Source organism: Notamacropus eugenii, chromosome X (assembly GCF_028372415.1).
Source record: "Notamacropus eugenii isolate mMacEug1 chromosome X, mMacEug1.pri_v2, whole genome shotgun sequence".
Classification (NCBI taxonomy): Eukaryota; Metazoa; Chordata; class Mammalia; order Diprotodontia; family Macropodidae; genus Notamacropus; species Notamacropus eugenii.
In genome coordinates, this window is record NC_092879.1 from 14,222,355 (window position 1) to 14,234,792 (window position 12,438).

The window sequence follows — 12,438 nt, forward strand, 5'->3', positions numbered from 1 at the left end:
ATGGAGAAACCCTCTTTAAAGGAGACTTCTTTTGCCATGAACATGAGCTCTTCCCATAATCAAGAGACAGTGTGTGTGTGTTTGGAACGGCAGACTTTGGAAGATCACTAGGAAATAAGATGTTTCAATGTCGCTACTCTGTGATTTATGGAAGCCAAAACCCTGGGCTATTTGGTCTGCACCCCAAAGGAATCGAAGTCTTGAGCTATGCAGAAGCTGCCCAGAGGTCTGATCTTCTAATTGTAGCACTCCACAGAAAACATTACAATTTTCTTACAGAGTTACTTACACAGGAACTAAAAGGTAAAGTATTGGTGGACATCAGTAACAACCTTAAAATTAATCAATATCCTGAATCCAATGCAGAATATCTTGTGGCACTGGTTCTGGGAGCCAAAATCGTGAAAGTGCTTAACACAGTTTCAGCCTGTGCTCTCCAAATATGCACCCTGGATGCAAGCAGGCAGGTCTTTGTCTGTGTAGATGAAAAGGAAGCTTAGCAGTGATTGATGGATATTGGTCGTACCCTTGGTCTTGCTCCAATGGATCAAGGATCTCTCAAGGCAGCCAAGGAGATTGAAAACTAGCCCCTGCAGCTGTTTCCAATGTAGAAGTTCCTTCTACACCTCTCTGCTGCCTTATGTGTTTTTTATTTCGTTTACTATATGTTAAGAGACGTCATCTTCCCCTACATTCATGAAGAGAAAGACAACACATTCTTCTTGGCCATTTCTATTCCAAATTGTACTTTTCCAGGATTGGTTCTCAATTTTCTTGCTTTTATTTACCACTCTATGATTATTGCTGCCATCCTAGAGCTATACCGAGGTACCAAATATAGCTGTTTCTCAAACTAGCTTGACAGTGGATGCTTTGCAGAAAACAACTCGGACTTCTGGCATTGGCCTTTGCCTTCCTCCACTTCATGTGCATGCTTGTGATACACATCCGTCTTTATGTGAGATGGAAGTGGAGCAACGGCGTGATTAGTCAGATAAAAACCAAGAAGACCAATCCTTTTAATGTTACCAATGCCTGCCTCAGTGATTCTTTCCTAGCCCTGGGCATACTGGGATTTTTTTTTAATTTTTCCTTTTGGGAATCACTTCTTTGCCATCAGTCAGCAAGAGGGTCAACTGGAGAGAGTTTCGATTCATCCAGTGCAAACTGGGTTGCCTGATACTAATCTTATGTACAGCTTACACGCTTATGTTTGGTGAAAAGAAATTCCTCAGCCCTTCCATTCTCAGATGGTACCTCCCTTCAATCTCTGTGCTAAGTCTCATCACTCCTGCATGCTATTGGTCCTGAAGTTCATCCTGGTAATGCCATGCTTCGCCCACCCACTTACACGGACCTGGCAAGGTTGGGAAAGAAACCCCAAAGTCTCTAAAAAGGCCCAGTTAGGAAATGGTAACACTGGAGTGTGAAGTATCTGACCACCACTTCATCATGTCATTTTCATGGAGATTTCTCAACAATGGACTTGAATATCTCTTGCAGATTCTGCTTTTGTTTCCTAAGTCTTCCTCTTCCTCCTCTCTCCAGAGTATGAAGAGCAGGAATGGGGGAGGACTTTCTGCTAGGTGGACCCCAAGAAGCCACTGGTCATCTAGAAGAAGGGATCCACTCTTCCTTGACTTCACCTTTGATGACAATATGTGCAAGAAGTTTGATCTCTGTCCCTCTCCACTTACCTTGTCACCGCAAAGGTTTCATGATTTCACTGGGCAAATGGCAGAGCCCTCTATTTAGCCATATGGTGACCTCTACTCTCTCCATCCCATCCACCCCCAATGCATCTTGTTAGTCTTCGTATGTTGCTATAGAAAAAAAATCTAATAACCAGCCTCTGGCATTGGTTATATCTAATCTTATCTAGGCTAGTCCTCATACAATACCATTCATCATCCTTGACCAAGTCCCTACTAAATTGATAAAACCTGCCAAAACTTGTGCCCTGCTGGCTTACCTTTTTAGAACCTAATATGACTTGAGTGTTAGGGAACATCGAAGAAAAGCCTTCATGGAAGGCAGATTCCCTAGCATATATATTATTTTATAGGGAGAAACAATCTATTGTGAAGGAAGGAACTAGAATTAGAAAATTCCCACCATCTTCCCTCTGCCCCCCCCCCCCCCCGAAAAAACAAAGATGGGGTGGAGCCGGATAAACAATGCCATATTGTTGTATCATGGATCACACTGGACTCATTGCTTCTGTATGTTTCATTATTTGTGTGTGTCCAAGTCTCACTCAGAGCTGACTACATGTAATATTATCCTATTACACAATCCACAGGAACACCAGTTTCTGTAACTCATTAAGATTCATCCTTTTTGAAACAATGAAATAGAATAAGATAATTAAACACTGGTAGATCTAAATGGGGATTTGCTTAAGGAACACTAGGTGTTTAAGTTTACAAAAGAGAAGACAGGTGGGAGATGATAGCTGCCTTCAATTTTTTGAAGAGTTATGAAGTAGAAAAGGGATTATACAGATATATTCTTGTCTCCCAAAAGCAGAGGAAAAAATGAGGAGAAATATAGGGGCACAATGGTAAAAAAAAAAAAAAGTTTTAACAAACCGCTTTAGGGGGTGAGGGGTAGTGCTTTAAGATTTAAAATACATTATTAACCATTATTTATCCGTGTCTTAAATCTGGTATAATAAAATAACAAATTATGAAAACAAACAGACAAACAAAAAGAACAGAATTAAAAAGCAAAGAGGGACTCACTCCAGGATCAGGTAGACTACATTTGCACCATACACACTCCAGATTCTGCAAGAAGTCAGATGGCAGGAAGAAGAGTTTCATGTTAATTGGCTTTGAAGGATCAAAGATCCTAGGCAACCATATCAATAAAATTGACCTCAGTTCCACTCCCTTATTTGGAAGATCTCTAGCACAAACTCTGTGACCTTGGGAAAATTCCCTTACAGCAACGGTATTCAGTGTTTTGAGGAGCTCACCCTCCCCAGCCCCGAATTCACTAATTGGGTGCATTCACCCTCCCTACCCCACACAGTTCCAAACACACCCAGAAGTGAATGGGGACTACATTATTTTTCTTAGGAAGTGAACAATGTTTCTAGCTTCCCTCAAGTCTTGAATGTGGCCAAAAATATGCCCGCACAAATGTAGTTTGATTCCAGATTTCCCCAGTCTGTCTGGGGCATGAGCAATCAGTATTGTCATGCTGAATACGATATGCTGAAGTCTGTACTAAAGGAAGAATTTTTGAAAGAGGCTTCCAGGCCAACCTGCCCACAGAGCTGCTCCTGTGTGAACCAGGGCTGGGCAGGGAGCATAAAGTCTAATTGAGAGTCTCTGGGAAGGGATAATTGCCTGAATGGCTGCAAAACTGGAGAGGAGGAGGGGCTGAGCAAGTAGAGGAGAAGATTATCAATAATCAATTATCCATTTGATGAAGTGATCAATTAAATTGATTGATTAATAATACTTGCCTCCTGCTTTTCTCCTGATGGTTTCCTAGATTTACGTGATTTGTGGCCTGTCCCACTGTTTTTGATTTTGTCCTTCCTTCTGGAAGAAGACCAATGGTATCAGGAAGGCCATATCTTGACTTACAAGTGAATTGGATACCAAAGAGACAGAGTTGGCAAAATAACCAGTCTCACTATCTCCTCCAGAGTCATCTGGATCCAGTGACAGGATACAGATCAGGATGACTGGAGATGGTCCCAAACTCTGTGAGAGCCCTGTCCCATTATTTTACTCCAGGCACCTGCCCCTCACCTTACCATGAGGTTAGTATTGAAGATATGAATATGTCTGGGCCACTCGTGGTCCAAGTACTGTGGGAGCTGTGCCACAAAAGCAGAATACACTAATGAGACCGACCCTGGTGCTTTCCACATTAGATAATCTTGTGTTGTGCTGGGTTTGTGACCCAGGAGTATATGATGGACAGAGGAGACGCAAGAAGAAAGTACTCAGAGTACTCATCTACACAGATACATCCCCAACCCCCAACCTTCCACCAGAGGAATATTTAACCTGAGCGCCCAGTGAAACAAACATGATTTCAGCCCACCGTTCGATGGCTGGCCAAGAAGCCAACTGCCCTGAGGTGGAAAGACAAGTTTGGGGTGGAATTAGCTGATTAAATGGCACTGAACTCACATTTTCTAAATTCTCTTATACAAATAGCATCTTCAAAATACTAATCAGTGTCACAGACCAATGTGAAGCCTTCCTCCACTCATGCTTCCTCCTCAGCTTTGGGGGAAGTTAGCACCAGAAATTAAATTCTGTCCTTTTGCTGTACAAGCATTCCCTCCAGCTCCAGGCCTGCCATGGTTATACAGGGCTGCTAAGCTTAAGGGTTAATTATTTCCAGCTGTAAGAGGAAGAGGTGGCTGAAACTCTCCCTCAGGCCTATCAATGGGTCACAGTTCTAATTTCACCTTCCTGAGTAGGCCTACTTGGTTAATACTGAGGGACCTCTCCTTTGCTACATGTCTATATTCCCATGTGACTTTATATCTGGCTGAATTGGTATTCATCTGTCCATGTCCTCCTATGAAATATTTGGTTATGAGAGTTAACAAAACATTTTGAGACATTCTGCTGTAGTTGGATGCAATGAGCACTTCAAAGAATCATCCAAAGTCCACTCTCAGTTTGTATGACGCCAGCTTCCACCTCCACCCTGGCCACTACCTCTGTCCCATGATCCTCAGTCTCCTCAAACCCTGTATCCAATCAGTTGCAGAGTTTTGTCATTGCCACCTCCTCACAGTGTCTTGAATACTTTCCCACTCGACACACAATATCTTTTCACTTCTTACCTGGACTATTTCTACTAGCCTCCTCCCAGTTCAGGGTTTCCCTCAACTCAGATTTTTCATTCACTCTATAGTCAAAGGGGTATTATGAAAGCTCTTGTCAATAAATCTCTGCAGTAAAGTTCAGAGGCTGCTCAGTACCTAGAGTATCAAATACAGATACCTCTGTTTGTCATTGAAAACCCTTTCAACCCTGGCTACACCCTACCTTCATAGTCAAACTATATACTACTCCATAACAATACCACTATTCAATAAACATCTTTAAGTACCTACAATGTTCCAGGCACAGTGCTCAGTGTTGGGGATACATCATTAAACAAAAGACAATTCCTGCTCTCGAGGAGAGCCAACTCTGAGGGGAGTGACAGCAAACCAATACATACAAAGGAGGTATTTACAGAATATACAGGAACTAATTAACCAAGGGAATGCACTAGAATTAAGAGGTGGTAGGAAAGACTTCTTGTAGAAGATGGGATTTAAGTTGGAACTTCATGAAAGCCAGGGAAGCTAGTAGGTAGAGATAAGAAGGAAGAGTAGTCCAAGGGTGGGGGACAGCCAGAGACAATTCCAGGAGCTGAGGGATGGGGTACCCTCTTTGTGGAAGAGCAAGGAAGCCAGTGTCACTGGATCAGAGACTAAGGTGCAAGAAGACAGGAATGTCAGAGGTGGTATTCTCCTTCAGCAGTTCTATACAGCAAGAGTTTCCTGCCTACTCTTCCTCACACATGACACTTCATTTCTCATCTATATGCCTTTGAAAAAGCGATTTCCCAGGATTTCTATAAAGTAGCCACTGAATAAGTGCTGATTGATCAATTTATTGCTTTTAAGGAACGTAACAGAGTATTTGGCCGATATCTCGTGGTCCAAAATAATGTTGCGATTTACTGAAATCTATAAACCTCTGCTCAGTAAATCTGTTCATTCAGCTCCAGTTGTATGGAGTTGTATTCGACTCCTCGCTGTAAATCTTGGATAAAACAGAGACCACTTCCTTTGTCATCAATTTAGTTACATCCTGCCTTGTTAGTTTCATTATATACTATTTTCCTTTCTGTACTTTGCTGTAATTACCTACTTATTTTCCCTCACACATGACACAGTTTCACAAAGTTCCCCATGACTGCAAAAAGTGCCTGTCACATAGTAGGTGCTCAATAAATACTAATGAATAGAAAGCACGTACATGCTAAATGTTTGATGACCAATGAAATGTTCTTGACACACATAAATCAGTCTTTCATTGACATCTACTGGTCAGAAGTGAAGTTACAGTTCATATAATAAGAACCAATAAATGTTTACTGAATTGAACTGAAAAGTAGGTGCATAATTAATGCTTGTTGACTGATTAATTGCCCTTGAGGGATATAGCATAGTTTTTCACTGACATTGCCTGTTCAGACTGGATACTGCAGTTTACTAAATAATTTACGGTAATGAAAAGTTCTCCAAAAGTCATCAATGAATGGCATCAGAAATGATCATCATGTCGTGGTTACTTTAAGGCTGTTATCTTTTGTACAGCTCCTAATATTACAGTCAGACAAATTCCAGAGTCTAATTTGATTCCTGGTTAAGGGAAAAAGAATGAAGTTAAATGAAATCCTGAATTTATGGCAGTGAGTAACGAATTTCTTCAGTGTAAATAGAAATTCAGGTCAAATCATCAGTATTAAAATTGCCTACGAAACTCTTCATTATGAGAAAGGTAATATGATATAGAAGAAGAATTCATAGCTGTGGAGACACCACTGAGTTTGTTTCACCCTTCAATGTACCCGTTAATTGGGTCAAAGAGGAGCAATATTTACAGCAAAAAAAAAAAAAAACCCACAAGAATAGGAGTGATTTCAGTTTCGAAGTATATTTATGAAAGAAATATCAAATATTTGAATGAGACTTGACCATTGTGAAAGCAGGCATGCTCTGTAGCTGTGAGCTGTAAGTTCAAAAAACAAAAACCCTGGGAGTATACAAAACCTGACGGTAAATGAGACTACAGCTGTAGTCATTGTGATTAGCAGTAGGGCGGGAATTCCAAACAGGCTCCTCTGCTTCCAAATGCTAAATTGGAAACCATCCATCTCCCACTGTTATATTCCATTCTAAAGAAAGCCATCTTTCTCTGTCTCACTCCCTCCTTCCTTTACTCCCTCCCTCTCTGTCTCTCTGTCTCTTTCATTCTCTCTCTTTATCTCTATCTCTTTTAAGGCACGGCCAAGCTTATGGTGTGTATATATTGTCTCAGTTCCCTCTGTGCTCAGTCATTCACTTGGCGTCTTCGAGGAGTCCTTGGCATCAGAGGATTACAGATGTAGAGGTAGAGGAGATGCCACAGGCTGCCTAGTTCTAAGCTCCTAAATTTATAAAGTGTGAACCTGGAAACCGCAGGGGTCACATGATTCATCTAAGAGCACACAGTTACTGAGTGTCTGAGGCAGGATTTGAGCCTAACTTGATATTCAGTGCTGCATCCACTACCTCCTTCTCTCTTCTATTATGCTGCCTTCTATGTCAGTAAGCTACTCTCATCCCTCTAGCAGTTCTAACACTAAAGGTATAAGGAAGGGTTGGGGTTATTTGATGGGAAAGGAAAAATAATTTCCCCCAAATGGAAAGGTTCCGCTACTAAACACTCAGTAGATCCTTACAAGCCTGAACTGAGTTCTTTGACTTCCTTGCCACATAATAGTCTGTCCTGAGGTTGTCACTTCCTTTATCCCAGCTTTGCTCATACAGAGAGTTAGGTTATGAGATAGTAAAGATAGAAAAATATATAAAAGTCATCATTTAAGTACCAAAGATGATATAAATCTCCTAAAGACATCCTAACATGGAAACAAGTAAATCCCAATAATACTCACTCAGACATCAGAGGGGGCCTGGTGTGATATGTTATTATGACTACACTGTGCTTCCTATGAAAAAATTCTGTCTAGTGGAGTCTGATTGGAATACAAAATCTTCTCACCTAGCTCCATATATATATGAGGATTACAGTGGGGATCAGTGTTTCGAGTATTGTCATCAAAGAACAAAATGAAAAACTGTGTATAAAAGTTGGGTCCGGGTTGATCTCTTCCCAGAAAAAAAAAAAAACTTCTTTCTAGACCTACTGTGCTCTGAAGGAAACAGAATAATGCAACACTTGAACCCAGTTGGTTTGCTCTCAGGTGTCCATTCTCAAAAGACCACAAAGCCACTAACAATGAATCTTCTATGCTCAGAAAGGAACTGATCTGAATGTCAACAGAGTATTTTGTTCAGCCTCCCATTCTAAGATCTGACAGGGGACAAAAGAGCTAGGAAAATCTTGGAGAACCTTGGCTATGTGGAGGAGGTGCAACAATTACCAAAGATTTCTTAGGCTCAAAAATGTTGAGGGAGAACTGAGCAATAGATGGTCAAAGAAATTCTGCGTTATCAGTTCCTTGTTCATTGGTTTTTAACTCAGTTCATTCTAGATACACCCTATTTGTTGGACCCTGAATGCCTGCCCAGCAGAGGGCTAGGATCTGTGGAGAGGGGAAGATACAGAATGAGAGTGAGGATGAGTGAGGAATACAGGAACAGCCCTCTCTGTAAGATGAGGTCTAGATTTTTCTCCCAGAACTGAATGGGTTTGCTCTTTTGTTTTCCTTCTCCTTTTCCCTCACCTGAAGTCACCAAATCAGACCTTGCTTTATGATAACAACACTTCTTACCTGGACACAGAAACAGGAAATGGGGGGCAACAGGGCCACTGTGTGGGAGAATAAAAGGGGCTTGGATTTGCAGTCACGGTGGTCCAGACTCAAATCCTACCTTAATCTTAATTTAATAATTGGTTACTAACATAATAGATTTGGAAATAGAATAGCTGGATTGAAATCCGAGCCTCGTAGCAAGACCAATGACTATCGCTGTAGCCTTGCCATCTGATCTTTCATACACCCAGGGTTATTGGGGTTTGGTTTTGGTATTGGTTTTGTTTTGTTTTGAACTAGCCCTGGACAGGGAACTTAGTGCATTGGGTAGAACACAGAGCATGGAGTCAGGAAGATCTCAGTTCATTTCTGGCTTCAGACACTTACTATGTTGTCAATTCAGGTAACACTTATTTGCCTCAATTTCTCATCAGTTAAATGGGAACACGTTGGAGGAAGAAATAGCAAACTACTCCAGTATCTTTGCTAAGAAAACCACATGGATAAAAATCCATGGCATCACATAAAGTCTGACATCAGCTAAAGGCTGACATCATTGAATGATTGAACAACAACACACACGTGGGTGCCTGGTAAAATGTCAAACAAACTTGATATTTCTTTCATGAAATTCCTTTAAAGCAAAGATGTTTCTTTTGTTTGCTTTATGCACTCAAAATTTCCGACTCCTTTTGTTGGACAATATTAAACCATTTTCCATTTAACCACTTTGGAAGGTAAAATCAGCCCAAAGGTGTCCCCACACTGCGATCAAGGCTTATACTGTATCTGATGACTTTTAACATGATGGAGCATTAATAGATAATTTTGATGGTGATGATTTCATCTGAATTTGCATTGACACTGGCTGACACTTCATTGCATAAATGAAGGATTTTATTTAATTTCTTTCTGCCTGCTTGACAGGAAAGGAGCTGTAACATGGGCTGTAATTGAATAAAATGGGATTTAAAATGAGTAGGAGGCTTAGACATGAGATGAAAAACTAAAAGTATGATATCTGCATTGGCCACAGGCCAGGGATTTCAGTTTTATGACATATTCCTCTCTGGCCACAAACTTTCATCATGATGCAATATTCTATCTGTCCATAAGACAGCAGAAAAAACTGGCAAATTCCACAATGTCGATCTTGACCACGATATGTCAGGAAAGACTGTGCTACAATATTCCTCGATATCATTCTTTTGACCAGCAAAGGTCAACAAAAGACTGTGACAATTTTCAATGATACTAAATTGGTTAAAAAACGTGTTAAAAGTCTAAAATGAATTGCACTCTGCTCTGGGCGTTAGGAGTCCAACGACAAAAACAAAACAGTTCCTGCCCTGGTGACACAAAGCCTGAAGACATTAAACAGCTGATGTCCTTCTAAGAAGAGAAAGTCAAAAAAGATGTCTGGTGGTTATGAGATCAAGGAGACATTACAGAAAGGGCCCCCTGGGTAGCATAAAGCCCCACTGGGAACAATCTCTGAAGCCTATCACCACGTCCCCTGTGGAGAAGGGATTGAATGAGGGCACTTGTGTATTTGCTTTTGTAAGAGACATTGCACCTTTCAAGCACAGAAGAGCACAGAGAAAGAGATGCCCCTCCCCGCAAGCCCATTCAAGCAGGCCAAAGCAGACAGTTCACGGGAGCCTCTAATTTTAGTCCTGAAAAGGACTGAGAGTCAGCCTCTCATTTCCTACTTGAGACACAATGATTCCTCCCCATGAAATCCCTGTGAAGAGGCCATCCAATCTCTGCCTGCAGTTCTTTCAGTAATGGAGAACTCACTACCTTCCCACCTAGGTCATTCCTTTTGAAAGTGTGGTTTTTCATTATTGAGGCAAATCTGCGTCCCTGTTAGCTATTCATTAAGAGATCAATCTCAGAAGCATTTCTTAAGCACCTACTATTTTTCAGGCACTTTCTCTTTGCCTTTGATTCTGTTTCCTTATTCTGAAGCTAGAACAAAGTCTTATCCATTTGCCTTGAGACAGGCATTCACATAATGTCAGGACAGCTACCACTGTCTCTGCTGTCTTCTATTTTCAGAGTGAAATGCCGCACCCTTATAGACTCACGGAATTTAGAGCTGGCAGGGTCCAATCTCCTCCCCTTAAACTAGAGGACACAAGCCTGGAGAGGGAGGTTCAGTGAATTGTCCAGGGTCTCACAGACAATAGGGAGTAGAATTGGAGTTCAAAGTGAGTTCCTGATTCTACATTCAGGGCTCCTCCCAGTACACAACGCTCCTCCTTTCATTTGTTCCTCATAGGGCGATAGTCCAGGTCCCTCATCACCCCTACCTGTCAATGCCCTTCTTAAGTGTAGATGCTAAAAGTGAACATGATATTCTTGGTGAAGTCTGCCCAGGACCACAGAGAATTTCATCTATTACTGGCATGATTATTTTACCCAGCCCTGTCATTCCAGTGGTTTAGGAGCATTCCCGTTTTGGAGACTCCTGCAGTTCATGTCAGTCAATCACAGATTATGGAGTTGCCTGGGACACAGAGGGGTTAAATGATTTACTTATAGTCACGTGGCTAAGACTGTAAGTAAGACTTGGACCCAGGTGTTCCCAATAGGAAGATTGGCCCTCTATTTGAATCATGTGACTCTCAAGAGGGAGAAATTTAAACAGATTGTTAAAATTCAAAGATGAAGTTGTTATACTTGTAACCGAGCAACAATCCCATATTCTTCATATTTTTCATAATAACATGGCTTTCAAAACCATGTTAGCTTTGTTCTTCCAGAGGAATATAGGAGTCTCCCTGTCAAGTCAAACCCAGGGACTATATGAACACTATTACAAAACACTGTTCACTCATATAAAGTCAAATTCAAATACTTGGGAAAATATCATTTTCTCATATTTAGGCTGAGCTAATAGAATACAAGTGACAATTCAACAGAAATTAATTGACTTATTCAATACCATACCAATCAAAGTACCAAAAATGTTATGAGGACTAGAAAATATAATAACAAAATTCATAGGGAAGGACAAAGTATGCAGCATATCAAGGGAATTAAGGAAAAGGAAGGGAAGGTGGTTTAGTTGTACAAGATCTTCAATTGTTTTATAAAGCAGCAATCTTCAAAACTGCTTGGTACTGACTAAAAAATAGAGTGGTGGATCACTGGAATAGTTGAAGTACACAAGACAGAATATTCAATGACAATATTAATCTACTGTTTCATAAAACCAAAAACTCTGGCTTCTGGGGTAAGAACTCACTATTTAACAAAAACTGCAGGAAAACTAGAAAATATTATGGCAGAGAGTACGCATAGAGGAACATCTTACCCTGTGTACCAAGATCCAGTCAAAATGCATACACAGTTTAAATATAAAGTCTGATACTATAAGTAAACTGAGAGAGAAAGGAATAGATTTCCTGTCAGACTTACGAAAAACGGAAGACTTTATGGCCAAGTGAGATAGAGAACATGATAAAAAAGCAAAATGGATGATTTTGATTACATCACACTGAAAAGCTTTTATAGGAATAACACGAATGCAACCATGATTAGAATAGAAAGAGAAAGGTGGGAAACAATATTCACAACCTGCGTCTGTGACAGTCTCATTTCTAAAATATAGAGAAAACCGAGTCAAGTTTATAAGAGTGTAAATCATTGCCCAATTCATCAATGGTTAAAGGATATGAACAGACAGTTTTCAGATGAAGAAATTAAAGCTACCTACACTCATATGAAAAAAATGATCTAAATCACTACTGATTAGAGAAATGCAAGTTAAAACATCTCTGAGATAATATCTCACACCTAACACATTGGCTACCATGAAGAAAAGAGGAAAATCATAAATTTTTGGCAAGCTGTGGGAGAGTTGGAATCCTAATGCGTTGTTGGTGGAGTTGAGAAATGATCCGAACATTCTGGAGC

General features: G+C 40.6%; 1 pseudogene; it reads left to right on the forward strand.

The window, feature by feature from the left end:
- Positions 1-1,430, forward strand: LOC140516082 (metalloreductase STEAP4 pseudogene; annotated as a pseudogene).
- The last annotated feature ends 11,008 nt before the right edge of the window (positions 1,431-12,438 follow it).